Raw genomic sequence first — 15,250 nt, 5'->3', positions numbered from 1 at the left:
AAGTCCTCTGGGACACTGCAAAAACAGTTCTGGAAGTTTATACTGATAAATGAATATATTAAGAAATTAGAAAGCTCTTAAATAAACAACCTAACTTTACACTTCAAGGAATTAGAAAAAGAACAAAGTAAGCTGGAATAACCAGAAGGAAGAAAATCATGAAGATCAGAGCAGAAATAAATGAAATAAGGCCAGAAAAATAACAGAAAGCATCAATGCAACTAAGAGCCGTTTTTAAAAAAATATCTAACATTGGCAACCCTTTAGCCAGACTAACCCAGAAAAAAGTTCAAATAAAATTAAAAAAGAAAGAGACATTGTAACTGATACTACAGCATACATAGGATCATAACCGACTTCTTTGAACATGTATGTATCAACAAATTAGATAACTTGGAAGAAAGGATAAATTCCTAGAAACACAAAATTTACCAATACCGAGCAAGGAAGAAATGGAAAAGGTGAAAAGGCCGACAACAACCAAAGAAAGTGAATCAATTATCAAAAAACTCCCAACACAGAAAATCCTTGGAGCAGAGGGTTTCACTGGTGGTTTCTATCTAACACCTCCTGCAGAATCAATGCTGGTCTTGGCAACCCTGTCCCACAATAACATCAACAAAGAAAATAATGGAAAGGAGGGAACACTGCTGAACTTATTTTACCGGGCCAGCATTACCCTGATACCAGGGTAAGACAGAGGACACTAAAAGCACTAAAGCCAGCTAAGGACACTAAAAGCAAACTGTAGACCACTATCCCTAATGAATACAGATGCAAGTATACTCAAAAGATTAGCAAACCCAATTCAAGAACACATTAAAAGGATTATATACCATGATCAGTGGGATTTATCTCTGAGATATAAGGTTGGTTCATCACATGAAAATCAATAAATGTGATACACCACATTAACAGAAGGAAAAAGTCACAGGATCACCCCAGTAAATGCAGAAAAACCATTTTGACAAAATACAATATTCTTTCATTAGTAAACACCTTTTACAGATCGGGTATACAAAGAACATACCTCAGCATATAAAAGCCATTTACAACAAACCAAGAGCCCAAATTATAGCTAGTGTTGAAAAATTTAAAAATTTCCTCTAAGATCAGGAACAAGCCAAGAATGCACATTCTCACCATTCATATTCAACATGTCCTGGAAGTCCTAGACAGAGCAATCAAGTGCACACGTGTGCACACACACACATAGGTATTCACATCAAAAAGCAACAAGTCAAATTGACTTTGTTTGTGGATATGATCTTGCATATAGGAAATCCCAAAGACTCAACTAAAAAGCTTTGTAACTAATTAACAATTTGGTATTATTGCAGGATATAAAAATCAACATACAAAAATCAGTTGCATTTTTATATAATAATAAAACATTTGAAAATAAAGAAAACTATACCATTCACAATAGTATCGACAAAATAAAATACCTAGGAATAAACTTAGTAAAGAAGTGAAAGATCCATGCAACAAAAAGTATAAAACTTTGTTGAAAGAAATCAACGAGGACATTAACAAATGGAATGACATCCTGTGTTCATAAATTGGAAAATATTGTTAGAATTTTCATACTACCTAGGGGCGTCTGGGTGGTTCAGCTGGTTAAGTTTTGGACTCTAGATTTTGATATCGGGTCATGATATCAAGGGTTCACGAGAGCCTGCTTCAAGAAATCAGCATGAAGCCTGCTTGGGATTCTGTCTCTCCCTCTCTCTGCCCCTCCACACCCCTATCAAAATAAATAAATAAACAAAAAAAGTTAAAAAAAAAAAAAGAATGTTCATACTACCCAAAGCCATTTATAGATGTGATCCAATCTCTATCCAAATTCCATTGGTATTCTTCAAAGAAATAGAAAAACAATTCTAAAATTTGGACTCATGAAAGACTATAAATAATCAAAGCAATTCTGAGAAAGAAGAATACAGCTGGAGGCATGACATCATCATCATATATATAATATGTATGATTATATCATATAAAATATTATTTGAGCAGGGAACCAAAAACATTCAATAAGGAACAAATAGTTGCTTCAACAAATGATGCTGGGAAAACTGGATACACATACGCAGAAAAATAAAACCAGACCCTTGTCTTATACCACACACAAATTTATCTCAAAATAGAACAAAGACTTAAACATAAGACCAAATCTCCTTAAAGAAAACATAGGGAAGAAGTTCTTCAACATCAGTTTTGGCAATTATTTTTTGGATAAGACAACAAGAACATAAAAGAAAGCAAAAATTAGTGAAGTAGACTATTTTAAAGTTAAATGCTTTTGCATACACACACAAAAAAAAACAACCAAAAAAAATGAAAAAGCAACCTGAAGAATGGGAGAAAATATTTGCAAACCATATACTGTGTAAGGGGTTAATATCCAAAATACATAAAGAAAAATTCCTACAAACCAACAACAAAAAAATGTACAATCTGATTAAAAAATGTGCAGAAGAACTAAGTGAACGTTTTTCCAAAGACAACATCCAATGGTCAAGAGGTCCACGGAAAGATGCTCAACATCACCGATTATCAGGGAAACCCAATTCAAAACCAATATGAAATACCATTTCACACCTGTTAGAATGGACTTCATCAAAAAGATAACAAATTCTGGCAAGGAAGAGGAGTAAAGGGAAACCTTGTTGTATCCTTTTAGTAGGAATTAAGTTGATTTCACCTTTAAGGAAAACGATATGGATGTTCTTCAAAAAAATAAAAAATAGAACTACCCTATGATACAGTAATTCCACTTCTGGGTATATACACAAGGAAATCAAATCAAGATCTTCAAGAGATATACTCACTCCTATGTTCATTACAGCTTTATTCATAACAGCTAGGATATCCATGTACAGATAAATTGATAAAAACGTGGTGTATATACACAGTGAAATATTATTCAGCCATAAAAATGAAGGAAGTCCTGCACATTCACAACAACATGGATGGGTCCTGAGGACATTATGCTAAGTGAAATAAGTCAGACAGAGGAAGACACGTACTACATGATATCACTTATATGTGGAATCTAAAAAAGCCAAATTCCTAAAAAGAGAGTAAACTGTTTGTTAACAGGGGCTGGGTGTGAGGGGTGAGGGAATGTGAGAGCTGTTGTTCAAGGGTGCAAATCTGAAAATAAGTCCTGGAGATATAATGCATAGTGTAGTAAATATAGACAATATTGTATTACAATGATGAAACTTGTTAGGAAACTAGCTCTCCATTCCTGCCACCAGAAAAACAAACAAACAAACAAACAAACAAACACATAATTACGTGACATGATAGAGATGCTACCTATTGCTACAATAGCAGTCCTATTATAACATATAAATACGATAACATCAACATTGTATACCTTAAATTGTACAGTGTTATATGTCAAATATATTTCAATTAAAAATGCAAAAAAGATTACGAAAGATAAATTACAATTACAGATCTGTTTCAGAATTCTAAAGTTTTTGGAATTACATACTGAAAAGTTTAAGAATCTAAAATTATTATGATCAGTGAAAAAACACTCTTTAAGCATGTTCATCTATAGCCCACTATGAAATCAAGTAATCAATTCAAGTGAAATTGAAGATATCAATAAGGAGGAATAAAAGTAAGCATAAATTAGGGAATTATAATAACTGAACAAATAAAGATACTCTTGGTGATAAAACAAGAAAAGCAAAAAAAAAAAGCGGTAAGAACTGACAAGATCAGATTGTAGGGGGAGGTTATCAAAGCTTTACATAGTAATACAGATATTTTAATAGATATGAATGCAAATTTTGAAGTGTTCAAATGCAAAATAAATAGAGTTCATCTTCAGGGTGGCTTATTAGTGCATGCACAACATAGTGACGTGTTACTTTAAGTAGATGATTTAATTTTTTGTAGAAAAGGCCTTTGATAGGGCAGCACCCATTCTGGATTTTTACAAATTCCTTTCATAATTATTAACTTTCTCCTGAAAATTCATACCACTGATAATTATTTGAAAGTGGGAGTTTGTGCAGAGAATACAAGATAGGATTAAACATCCTAGAACCTAAAAAGAACTGAAAAGTTTCAAACAATTTGGGAACTTTATATGTTGTCCAGCTGCATTACATTTGCAGAAGTCTTTATATGTATGTATGTATGTGTTTTTAAAGTTTATTTTTATTTTATTTATTTTGAGAGACAGCAAGTAGGGGAGGGGAAGGGAAGGAGAGAGAGAATCCCAAGCAGGCTCCACATTGGAAGCCCAGAGCCTGACCTGGAGCTTGATCCTATGAACCTTGAGATCATGACCTGAGCAGAAATCAAGAGTTGGAGTTGGTTGCTTAATCAACTGAGCTACCTAGGTGCCCCAAAGTGTGTTTATCAACATAAAAAACTCTTTGCTATTTAACAACAACCACAGAAAGATGTCTCATTTGCAAAACAAGGAACACTTAGAATTAATCCTAAGCAGAATTCTGTGAGTTTTTTGTAAAAAGAAATTATAGATAAATAAATGGTGATACCTCACTTGAGGACAGGAAAATTGGGCAATTTTCAGAAGTCAGTTATTCCTAATTCTAACAAAATTATAATTGTACGATATTTAAATGTCACCACACAGTACGCATTCATTTCTATGAATAGTTAAAATTTCATTAAAACAATTTAGCCATCGAGTTGTGCATACAGGAGGTATATACAAATGGAAGGGACCAGAAGACGATGAATGAAAACGTTAAATGATTGTCATGGAGTAGTGGAATTAGGGTGATTTTTGTTTTTTCTCATGTTAATTATTTTTTAAGATGCTTTTTTTTTTGAGGATTTTTTTCACCATGATACTTCATGATAAAAATAATTCTCTGAATTGTACCACCAACTACCAAATTTTATAAAGTTGATTGTTGGGCCACAGTCTCCCCAAATCAGCCTTTGAATAATTTTGGCTCAGATGTATTTGGCACGGAAAGAGCAAACTGTCAAAGGCAATAGATGGGTGGAGCTGAGGGAAGCCACTCCCTGCTGGATTTCAGTGGGTGTGGAAGTGAGCAGAGGACATTGTGGTCTCCTGCTGAATACACACACAGAACCCAGTTCCGATGTGAGCGAAATGCTGCACACCCCAGAGTGTTGTAACCATACCTTACCCCGGGACCTTTAGGATCCCCAGTTTGTTGTAGCAACTGAATAAAGCATTTGTGTTACAGAAACTGAATGTAGTTCGCTTATAATGTGTTGATCTACAGACCACTAATTCTCCTGTTTCAAGGCACTTCAGTAGACTTACTAGATGCTGTTTCAAAAAGGTACCTAAAGACAGACTTCAAAATTTGTATATGCTAAGTATTTAATGCATAATAAAAATCTCCCGGGTCGCCTGGGTGGCTCAGTCAGTTAAGCAACTGACTTCAGCTCAGGTCCTGATCTTGCAGTTCATGGGTTTGAGCTCCGCATCCGGCTGTGTGCTGACAGCTCAGAGCTTGGAGCCTGCTTTGGATTCTGTGTCTCCCTCTCTCTCTGCCCCTCCCCTGCTCTCTCTCTCTCTCAAAAAATAAATTAAGAAAATTTTTTTAAAATCTTGAATTAACAGGAAAAATATGTTCTGACACAGTTTAGAATGCTAATCCTCTAATTAAAAAGACAGATGTTAATTTATTGCTTATCTTTCTATATCCACTTATCTATATACGTTGAAATATTTAAAACTACATCTATCCATCTGTGAACACCTGTGATTGTATCACTCTAAATATGACCCTTTTACCAGGTAGATAAGCAGATGGGTCAGCCACATTCAGCTGGTCACCCCCGTTCCTGACAGATGGCTTTCTAATCTATATGTCCCTGTCCATTCCTTCTAGTCTCTCTATAAAAATGTTTTTACTTATCATGATAGCATATGCCAGTAGAGTTCACTCTGCCTGGCATATAGTCAGCATGTAAATATTTAATGACTAAATTCGCTAAAACTCCTAGAACTCAGGTTGTTCAATGTCATCATCTATCATCTGTTTTGGCATTCTAACATTATATTTAAAAACCAGGTGAAAAGGTACTACTAAAATAGGACCACCTCAATTCCTATAAGCAGTGTCTATTTGATTCAGATAGAAAATTTTTCATATGACTTACCTAATAATTTTGGCTGCCATTTTTACTGGAAACTTTACTCCTCTACCCCACGTATTGCAAAAGCAGAAGAGTTTAATTAAAATTATCATTTTACAGAATTTGCCTCTAATTATATTCACTTTTATCCCCTTACCAAAAAATAAAAACAAAAAAACAAATAAAAACACCCTGCATTCTTAAGTGGTGTGACCAAGATGAAAGAAAATATTAACCAATAAACTTATCTGGTATCTTTTCCATAGAAAACGTAAAGTGTTATTTACAATTTTAAATATTTTGTGATTAACATTGCATAACATCTACCTTCTAAGGAGAGAATATGGAACATCTAGGAAACATTTTTTTTGAGGGTAAATAGGGATTTTCTTAAAAAAAAAAAACTAAACATTCCTTGAATTTTCTTCCTCTTCTGATCGCACAAATTAGCAATATTTTATAGCATTCCAAAAAAAGGTAATGTGTTCATTTAGCAAATTTTGAACTTCCAACATCAGTAGTTAAAATATTTAAATTATGATGTGAATTGCCATAGAATGCCACTAATAAACTGAAGTTTAGTTTAAAAATCTCAATGTGTGAAGACTTAATTTTATGTATTAATTTATTGTTTATGTAGTTACACTGGCCACTAGTGCTAATATGGTTTGTGTACGATAAAATTATTTTAAAAATATTGCAGGGGCGTCTGGGTGGCTCTGTCGGTTGAGTGACCAACTTCGGCTCAGGTCATGATCTCAAGGTTTGTGAGTTCGAGCTCTGCATTGGGCTCTGTGCGGACTGCTCAGAGACTAGAGCCTGCTTCGGATTCTGTGTTTCCCTCTCTCTCTGCCCCTCAACCACTCATGCTCTGTCTCTGTCTCAGAAATAAATAAACATTAAAAAAATTTTTTTTAAATATTGTATTTAATATGGTACACTAAGCACATGTGGCTTTTACACCTCTTAGACACCAGTGAAACTTCATTACATGCAAAAAAAAAAAAAAATGTAAACAGGCTTGGTAACCATAGGTATGCAATCAACAGCTGCAACTTTTTTTTTTAAGTGATTTCAATAGACCCAAAGTTGTTGGGATCTTATCAGATTAATAACAGAAGAGACAGTTGGGAGGAGGGGGCAGTTATGTTACCTGTGGGAGAGTCTGCATTGTGAGAATGGAGGTCTCAGTTCCTGGATTCCCCACAAGGGATTTATGGGAGGATCCGTGTTCCAATAAAGACAGAACGAAAGTACCAAGCACAAAGCAGGTTATTAGGACACTGCATTGGAGAAGGGAGAGTGGGCAGGCCCAAAGGGGGCAACGGCCCTGAGGCTACAGAAGTCTTTTCCTTTTACAAGAGTGGGGTCTTGGGTCACAGACCGGGTGGTCTCTAATGGAGGTTGCTTCCAGTCATTTGAAGGACTCCATCTACAGGGTGGGAGGGAACGTTTTTGACACTACAAGGTTTGTACCAGAACTGTCATGGCTGCCTTCCCCCACTGAGGGGTCTAAAACTGCAATGTAAATGCATTATACTAAGTCTTCGGGTTATGCTGGGGCAGAGGTGGAAGGGAAGAACACTTATTTTGCATCTGTGGCTCTTCATCTGTTAGGCTCTGGGTCTTGGAAAGCACAAGGCCAGGATGTTGAGGGGTCTTAGAAGCCACAAATCAGTATGCCGTGCCCACGGGACTTCTTTTTTTTAAAATTTTTTTTTCAACGTTTATTTATTTTTTTTGGGACAGAGAGAGACAGAGCATGAACGGGGGAGGGGCAGAGAGAGAGGGAGACACAGAATCGGAAACAGGCTCTAGGCTCTGAGCCATCAGCCCAGAGCCCAACGCGGGGCTCGAACTCACAGACCGCGAGATCGTGACCTGGCTGAAGTCGGAGGCTTAACCGACTGTGCCACCCAGGTGCCCCGCCCACAGGACTTCTAATGTAAAACCTATTTCTCACAGGCCTGGCCTCCAGCTCATGTCTAACTGTCTAGTCTATTAGTCACTCTGTTGATAGCACCTCAACTTGACCAAACAAGACATGGAAAGTAAAAAACTCCTTTAGAAACATGGTCATTAAAGAAATGATTCAATAAGCTCTGATGAAAGTATCTGCCTATGGGATAGACACTTGAGACACAGGGTGAAGGTTTACTGGTAAAGGAGACTAGGAGAGACTCTACATTTTTATACCATTATAGTTTTAATAGGTTTTTGCCAAGTTCTTCAATTACTCTAAAGTAATAACTGAAATATTATACCTAAATATATTTTTCAAAGGTCTGGGAAGGTGAGTGCCTACCTGGTAATTAATATTGGTAAGTTGGGTCCATTTTTGAGTTGGCTGAAATTAATACAAGGAAAAGAATTTCTATTTTCCTACGTAGTTTTCTATCTGCAAAGGTATTACATTCTTTCTAATGGGGAGTCAAGTCAATGCAGAGGAGCTTCGAGTGGAGCCCAAGTCCTTTCCCACTGAGAGCTCCCCTGCGCTAGACAGCCTTGGTGGGTAATTGGCTAAGTAGCCTGATTTTCTTCAATGCACATTTCTATTACTTTCATAATGCCTATAAAACATTAAAATTTTTTTAATGTTTATTTATCTTTGAGAGAGAGAAAGACAGAGTGCGAGTGGAGAGGGGCAGAGAGAGAAGGAGACACAGAATCTGAAGCAGGCTCCACTCTCTGAGCTGTCAGCACAGATCCTGATGTGGGGCTCGAACTTATAGACTGCAAGATCTTGGCCTGAGCCGAAGGTGGACGCTCAACCGACTGAGCCACCCAGGCGCCCCTAAAACATTTTTATGAAAAAAGAAAACTTCAGGGGTGCCTGCATGGTTCAGGCAGTTGAGCATCTGACTCTATTTCAACTCAGGTCATGATCCCAGGGTTGTGGGATCCAGGTCTGTGTCAGACTTAGTGCTGAGCACAGAGCCTCCTTGAGATCCTCTCTCTCCCTCTGCCCTCCCCATCCCCACTCATGCTTTCTAAAATAGAAATTAAAAAAATAAAGAAAAGTTTATAATGATATAAAGATGTGAAATATGCTCATCAAAATCTGTTAGGTGAAAAATGACTAAAATAAAAAATTGTATGTGGTTATTATTACAGTTAAGTAAAGAGAGTAACAAATTGTCTATGCAAAAAACAAAACAAAACAAAAACATGCTGAGTCTTTTATTGGACAAGTAGCTTTAAAATGATACTAACCAGAAAACAACCATCACCAGTTCAGCCCTAGGTCAGCAATTTTAAAACTTTCATCATCTTTATACCACAGACACACATCACCTTAGGAGGAAAAAAAGGCGATTTGTGAAGCTATCATTCTAATCTATAAAATCAAAGATTTCGTCAAATGATAGCTAAGGTCCTTCTAACTCTAAAGTGGTTTTTTCCACAGGATTCAAAATAAAATAAAACTTGCAAGAAATTCTAATGCATTAGTGACTGGGATGAGAAGACAATGTACAGGCCATGTTGGATTTCTGAAACTATTTTGGAAACGTGGTTATTTTTTTATTTTAAAACTTCTCACTGGTATTTCCATAGTACAAATCTAGTACTTTCCTGGTTATTTTCACAATATTTGTAACATCTCATTTATATCCTGAATTGAAAAATAAGTGTATCTTCATACCATGTCAAATATTTTCTCATGCATATCATGTGTTTTTGAGACTGGCTTTAGCAAGTTCCAAGCTAGGCCTGGATAAGAGTTAACTACCTTTGGAAACAAAGTTTATCAGACCTTATGACACAATTTTAATGAGGTAAAGGTTACTAAATGTTACCTTTAAAAATGTCTATGAATTGAAAACATTTATCTTAAAGGCACAATATGTCCCTGTCAAACTTTTACAGCAAAATATTTTAATGTGTCTTTCAAAAAATAAAAGATAAAAGAGTGTGGAAGTTGAATAGAAAGTACTGAAAATGACAGAGAGCAAGCTAATGGTTCTTGTTTTGATGTGAATTTGCAACAGTAATTTTCTTTCCTTTTGAAAAACCTAGAACTAATCAGGGAGGTCTAACAGAAGGGGGAAAAAAGCATGACACATTGCTAATTCCCTTAGTCTTCACAAACACACATGCATGTACACCAAAGTAGATAGACTTAAAACATATAAAACCATTTAGAAATGAGACTATGGTAGAATTAGATGATACGGGGTTCAGGGACGGTAAAAAGGGAGTCACGAAGCTTAATGGCTTTTGATCTATATTGTTACTTGTTATATATTTTTTTTCTTGTCTTATTCATTCACCCCATTACCCTGCACCTCAAAATTTAGAAATGCAGCACTCTCCAGATATTTCAGATGTCCTTCTAGAATTTAGAATTTTGCGGTGGCTAAAATTAGGCTATCTCTTATGTCTTTTTCAAAAAAAATTTTTCTTTTATACATGTAGTGTTAAATTTGGAGATATTTTTCAACATGGCTTCAAAAGTAAGGTAAGTAAGTTGCTTTTACTATCAGCATCATATACACTACAGAAAGAAACATCAATGTGCTGGTTAACAGTGGATTGGAACCAATCTTCGATAATGAAACTAGGCAAGAAATAGGAAAGGCAATGGACAAAGTACATGATGATTTGATCTGTGTGAAATCCTGCCAACAGATTATATGTTTATTATTGATTATATTTCTTGGAGTGTCTGGGTCAAAGTCTTGTAAAACTTTCAAGAAAATTATATTTGAAAGGATTTTATATTGCCAATGAAAGCTTTTTTTAGAATATCAGGCCAATATTAGTGACTGCTGTCTATTTCCTCACGACGACCAATCACTTCTTCCTCTTCTAATATATATTCCACAGGATTAAAATTTAATGTTTCACCTCTGAAGAGCCATCTCCTGCACTGAATCTTCATTCACAGCAAAGCCAATCAGATCACCATATGTCTGTTTTTACACTGCTTATTCACCTTTTACCTAGACTGAAAGTCTTTGAAAATAGAACCTACTTCCCAGGGTTAATACTAAAAACACAGTTCAAGTAATTCCTTTTCATTTTTTTTTTCTCTAGAGAGAGAGTGAGTCTAAGCAGTGGAGAGGGGGGAGTGAAGGCAGAGGGGGGAGAGTGAGGGGGGAGAAGGGGGGAGGAAGGGGGAGAAAGGGGAGGGGGAGAGAAGGGGGAAGAGAGGGGGAGAGAGGAGGGAGGGGAGAAGGAGGAGGGGGAAAGAGGGGGGAGGGGGAAGGGGGTGGGGGAAAGAGGGGGAGGGGGAGAGGGGGGAGGGGAGAGAAAGAAGGGGGAGAAGATAGAGAAGGGTGAGAGGGGGGAGAGGGGGGAAGAGGGGAGGAGGGGGGGAGAGGCGAGGAGAGGGGGGAGAGGGGAGGAGGGGGGGAGAGGGGAGGAGGGGGGGGAGAGGGGAGGAGGGGGGGAGAGGGGAGGAGAGGGGAGGAGGGGGGGAGAGGGGAGGAGGGGGGGAGAGGGGAGGAGGGGGGGAGAGGGGAGAGAGAGGGGGGGAATATCTTAAGTAGGCTCCATGCTCAGTGCAGAATCCTCCACAGGGCTTGATCATAGGACCCTGGGATCATGACCCCGAGCTGAAATCAAAAGTCAGACACTTAACCGACTGAGCCACCCAGGCACCCCGGTTTCTCATTCTTTGAAGAATTTATGCTTGCGGGGTGCCTGGGTGGCTCAGTTGGTTGAGCATCTGACTCTGGCCCAGGTCATGATCTCACAGTTCGTGAGTCTGAGCCCCGCGTCGGGCTCTCTGCTGTCAGCACAGAGCCTGCTTTGGACCCTCTGTCCCCCTCTCTGTCTGCCCCTCCCCTGCTTGCTCTCTCTCTCTCTCTCTCAAAAATAAACAAACTTTTAAAAATAAACAAATAAAACAGCAACAGCTGTTAATGCTTAAAAAAGAATTTATCGGGGCGCCTGGGTGGCTCAGTCGGTTGAGCGTCCGACTTCGCTCAGGTCACGATCTCACAGTCCGTGAGTTCGAGCCCCGCATCAGGCTCTGTGCTGACCGCTCAGAGCCTGGAGCCTGTTTCAGATTCTGTGTCTCCCTCTCTCTGGCCCTCCCCCCATTCATGCTCTGTCTCTCTCTGTCTCAAAAATAAATAAATGTTAAAAAAAAATTTAAAGAATTTATGCTTGCATAAATTTTAGTCAGGAACCCTAGTGTTAAGGAAAGTTACCATTTTCCATTTGCAGAGGTGAATGGAGTTATATAGTCACAAAAGATCAATTCTTCTTCCTCAGAGGGTTCCTCTATTTGCTCTTTCATAAAGAATAACTCAGGATGGGTATGCAAATTTTGGGGGAATGTTTCCAAACCCCCCTGAACTGCCTGGCCTCACCCCCTCTCCCCTCAGTAGTTAGTTCTCACCTTTACAGGGTGATGAGGGTTTTAAGAGACCATGGCTGTGAGGAAAACAGCTGAGAATAATTGGGGGAAATTTTCTGCTTCCAATAACTTGGCCTAAAATAACTAAATGTAAATAAAATAGACATTAACAAAACTAAATCGTGGTGTTACATTAGAATACAGGCATTCTTCCCTCCCTGTGGGGGGAGGGAAAGGCTTACCTAAGAGTCAAATTTTAAAGCTGCTTAAAAGAAAACCGAGCCTGGGGCGCCTGGGTGGCGCAGTCGGTTAAGCGTCCGACTTCAGCCAGGTCACGATCTCGCGGTCCGGGAGTTCGAGCCCCGCGTCGGGCTCTGGGCTGATGGCTCAGAACCTGGAGCCTGTTTCCGATTCTGTGTCTCCCTCTCTCTCTGCCCCTCCCCCATTCATCGTCTGTCTCTCTCTGTCCCAAAAATAAATAAACGTTGAAAAAAAAAAATTAAAAAAAAAAAGAAAAAAAAAAAGAAAACCGAGCCTTCATCCAAGCAGCCTATCTGGAAACTGATGGAAACATTAACAAAGAATACAATCAGGTGAAAGGTTAATTTCCCTCCGACGCCTCTTCCTTAATCCCTCTCTTACTTCACAGTGCACCAAGAATGCTCTAGGCACTGGGGAAACCAGACTTCACATCAGCCTGGGTATCGTTGAGAGTTACCAGCATCCTCACCGTTTTAGAGCCAAAGGGTAAGTTGGAAGCCACTCTCCTACTAATGACAGCGAGGGCCCTGAAAGAAGTTATTGTTGACGTTTCTACAACGCTCAGCCATTTTGGGATCCGAGACGAGTCTCACTGGCAGGTGTTCGATTATTAGGAAAATGAAACAGATGGCGTTGGCAGACCGTGGCTCCCCTTTTCCTCAGCTGCCAGGAATTCCTACCCTCAGGCTTAGCGCCACATATGTTTGTTTAATAAAGTTCCTGCCATTTCCAGGAAACAGAATCAGTGTCATCATTCAAGCACGCCCAGAGCTGTGAACGAATAACATCATCCACGTTTTCTCAGAGTGGGAGGCGACAAACCGCTTGGTGTTTTCTGTGGCCCTCATACCTGCCTCTGCGGAGTCCACTGAGGCACCCCCTGTCGCTGGCTCGGAGGAGGAGGAAGGTGTGTGTGTATCTCAGTGGTTGTGTGCAGTGTTCAGCAGGCTGTAACATGGATCGGATGCCCTATGTTAAGCACGTGAACAAGAGCCAAGCCTCCAGTCTCGCACAATCAAGTAACAGAAAATACCATCTCCAAGAAGGCGTTTCCTATTGTCTAAACCCAGTCCACTTTGGTAACATTATGTTTACCTTTTCATTGTAGGCTCATTTGATTGGCCAGCCAGTCTTAAGAAAGAGCTCACAAGTTTATTGACAGAGGATCTCCTGGAGATGCCTCATTAAGGCCATTAACATAATGAAACCGTGAAATTTTAGGGACGAAAAACATTCTGAAAATTCAAATCATCCTAACAAAAATAAAACAAACATCACTTGTGATTGTGCGTGTCAATTATGTATGCAGACTTTTCAATAAAATACAATCAGTTCCATATATATTATAATGAGCCAAAAATCATTCATTCAACAGAGACGTACTGCGCATTTACCCTTAGCCTCGCACTATGACATACACGGGGGCTACAAGAAGGAACAAGACAAATACAGCCCCGGCTTTGGACGAGTTTATGAACGATAAGGAAAAAGAAAAGCAGACGGCAGTGAGAAAAGAAAATGATAGGGCAATGTGACACGAAGGAAGGACACCCCACCTTCAGAAGGGCAAGAGTGACAGGAAATGCCTTGTGATATCAGGAGGGGGTCAGGCAACACACACCGATGAGAACTCCTGGAAGAAACTGGAACTTGAGGAGAACCAAGGTTTATCTGGGAGCATGAGGTTAGTTCAATACGGCTGAGAGGTCATGAATGAAAAGAGGGGGTGGGCAGAAATGTACTTAGAGGCATCTGTGGGGTTCCCAACATGATCCCATTATGGAGTTGGTGCTAAGTCTGTCAGAAAGCCCCTGGCAATTTTTCAGTAAGGGAGAGGCACAGATTTGCTTTTTTTGAAACAGCGTTTTGACTGCCATGTGGAGATAGATTAGATTGGGGCGGCTATGGAGGAACTCGGAATACTCGAGATAAAATTAATGAACTTCAACCTGGTTGATGGAAGTGGGGTTGAAAGAGAAAGAAAAAAAAGAGAGATTTTTATCTTAGAAGAGAAAAAAAATTGACAACCTTACCCCAACTAAATCTTTTATGAGAATCACCAGCAGAATTACCTTTACCGAATCTGTCTTTCCTTCAGGTTGTCCATTTGCCAGGACAGATACTAATGTCATGATAAAAACAGGCTAACTGGAGATAGCCCCTTCTTAGTCCAGGGTATTGGTTATACAGGTGCACACAGATGCACAGCCGACCCCCCACCCCTGCCTTGTTTGCCTTTAAATAGGAATGTGTGTTATGGTAAATACTGGTAATCCTAGCATTCAGGTACCAAAATAGAACATACCCTTTGACTTGTTTTTCATATTTATATACCCAGATATCCCAATGTGATTGCATGGCACAGATTTAATTTTAAACCTATGCTAGAGATCACTTAATCTGGTTCCTGCTTGGATAACAGAACTGGGGGGTCCACTCAAGAAATTCTGTCCCATTATTGGCCAGCTTTGTTATTTTTTTTTCCCTTTACATTAGATCTAAATTTCTCCTAATAAATTTCACACCACTGCTAGTGCTGAAATAGAAAAAAAAATCCTTTATCTTACA

At 38.8% G+C, this 15,250-nt stretch overlaps 2 long non-coding RNA genes across 2 annotated transcripts in view; one reads left to right on the top strand and one right to left on the bottom strand.

Annotated features, from left to right (window-relative positions):
- Positions 1–15,250, bottom strand: part of LOC123385173 — a 227,087-nt gene that overhangs the window by 87,671 nt on the left and 124,166 nt on the right. The window lies entirely within an intron of this gene.
- Positions 9,080–14,360, top strand: LOC123385174. The gene is made up of 3 exons (XR_006597338.1): positions 9,080–11,121; positions 13,071–13,168; positions 13,416–14,360. It is a non-coding gene; the product is annotated as an uncharacterized LOC123385174 (long non-coding RNA).

The sequence above is a fragment of the Felis catus genome, chromosome B1 (assembly GCF_018350175.1).
Source record: "Felis catus isolate Fca126 chromosome B1, F.catus_Fca126_mat1.0, whole genome shotgun sequence".
Classification (NCBI taxonomy): domain Eukaryota; kingdom Metazoa; phylum Chordata; class Mammalia; order Carnivora; family Felidae; genus Felis; species Felis catus.
This window is presented reverse-complemented; position numbering and strand designations above follow the sequence as displayed.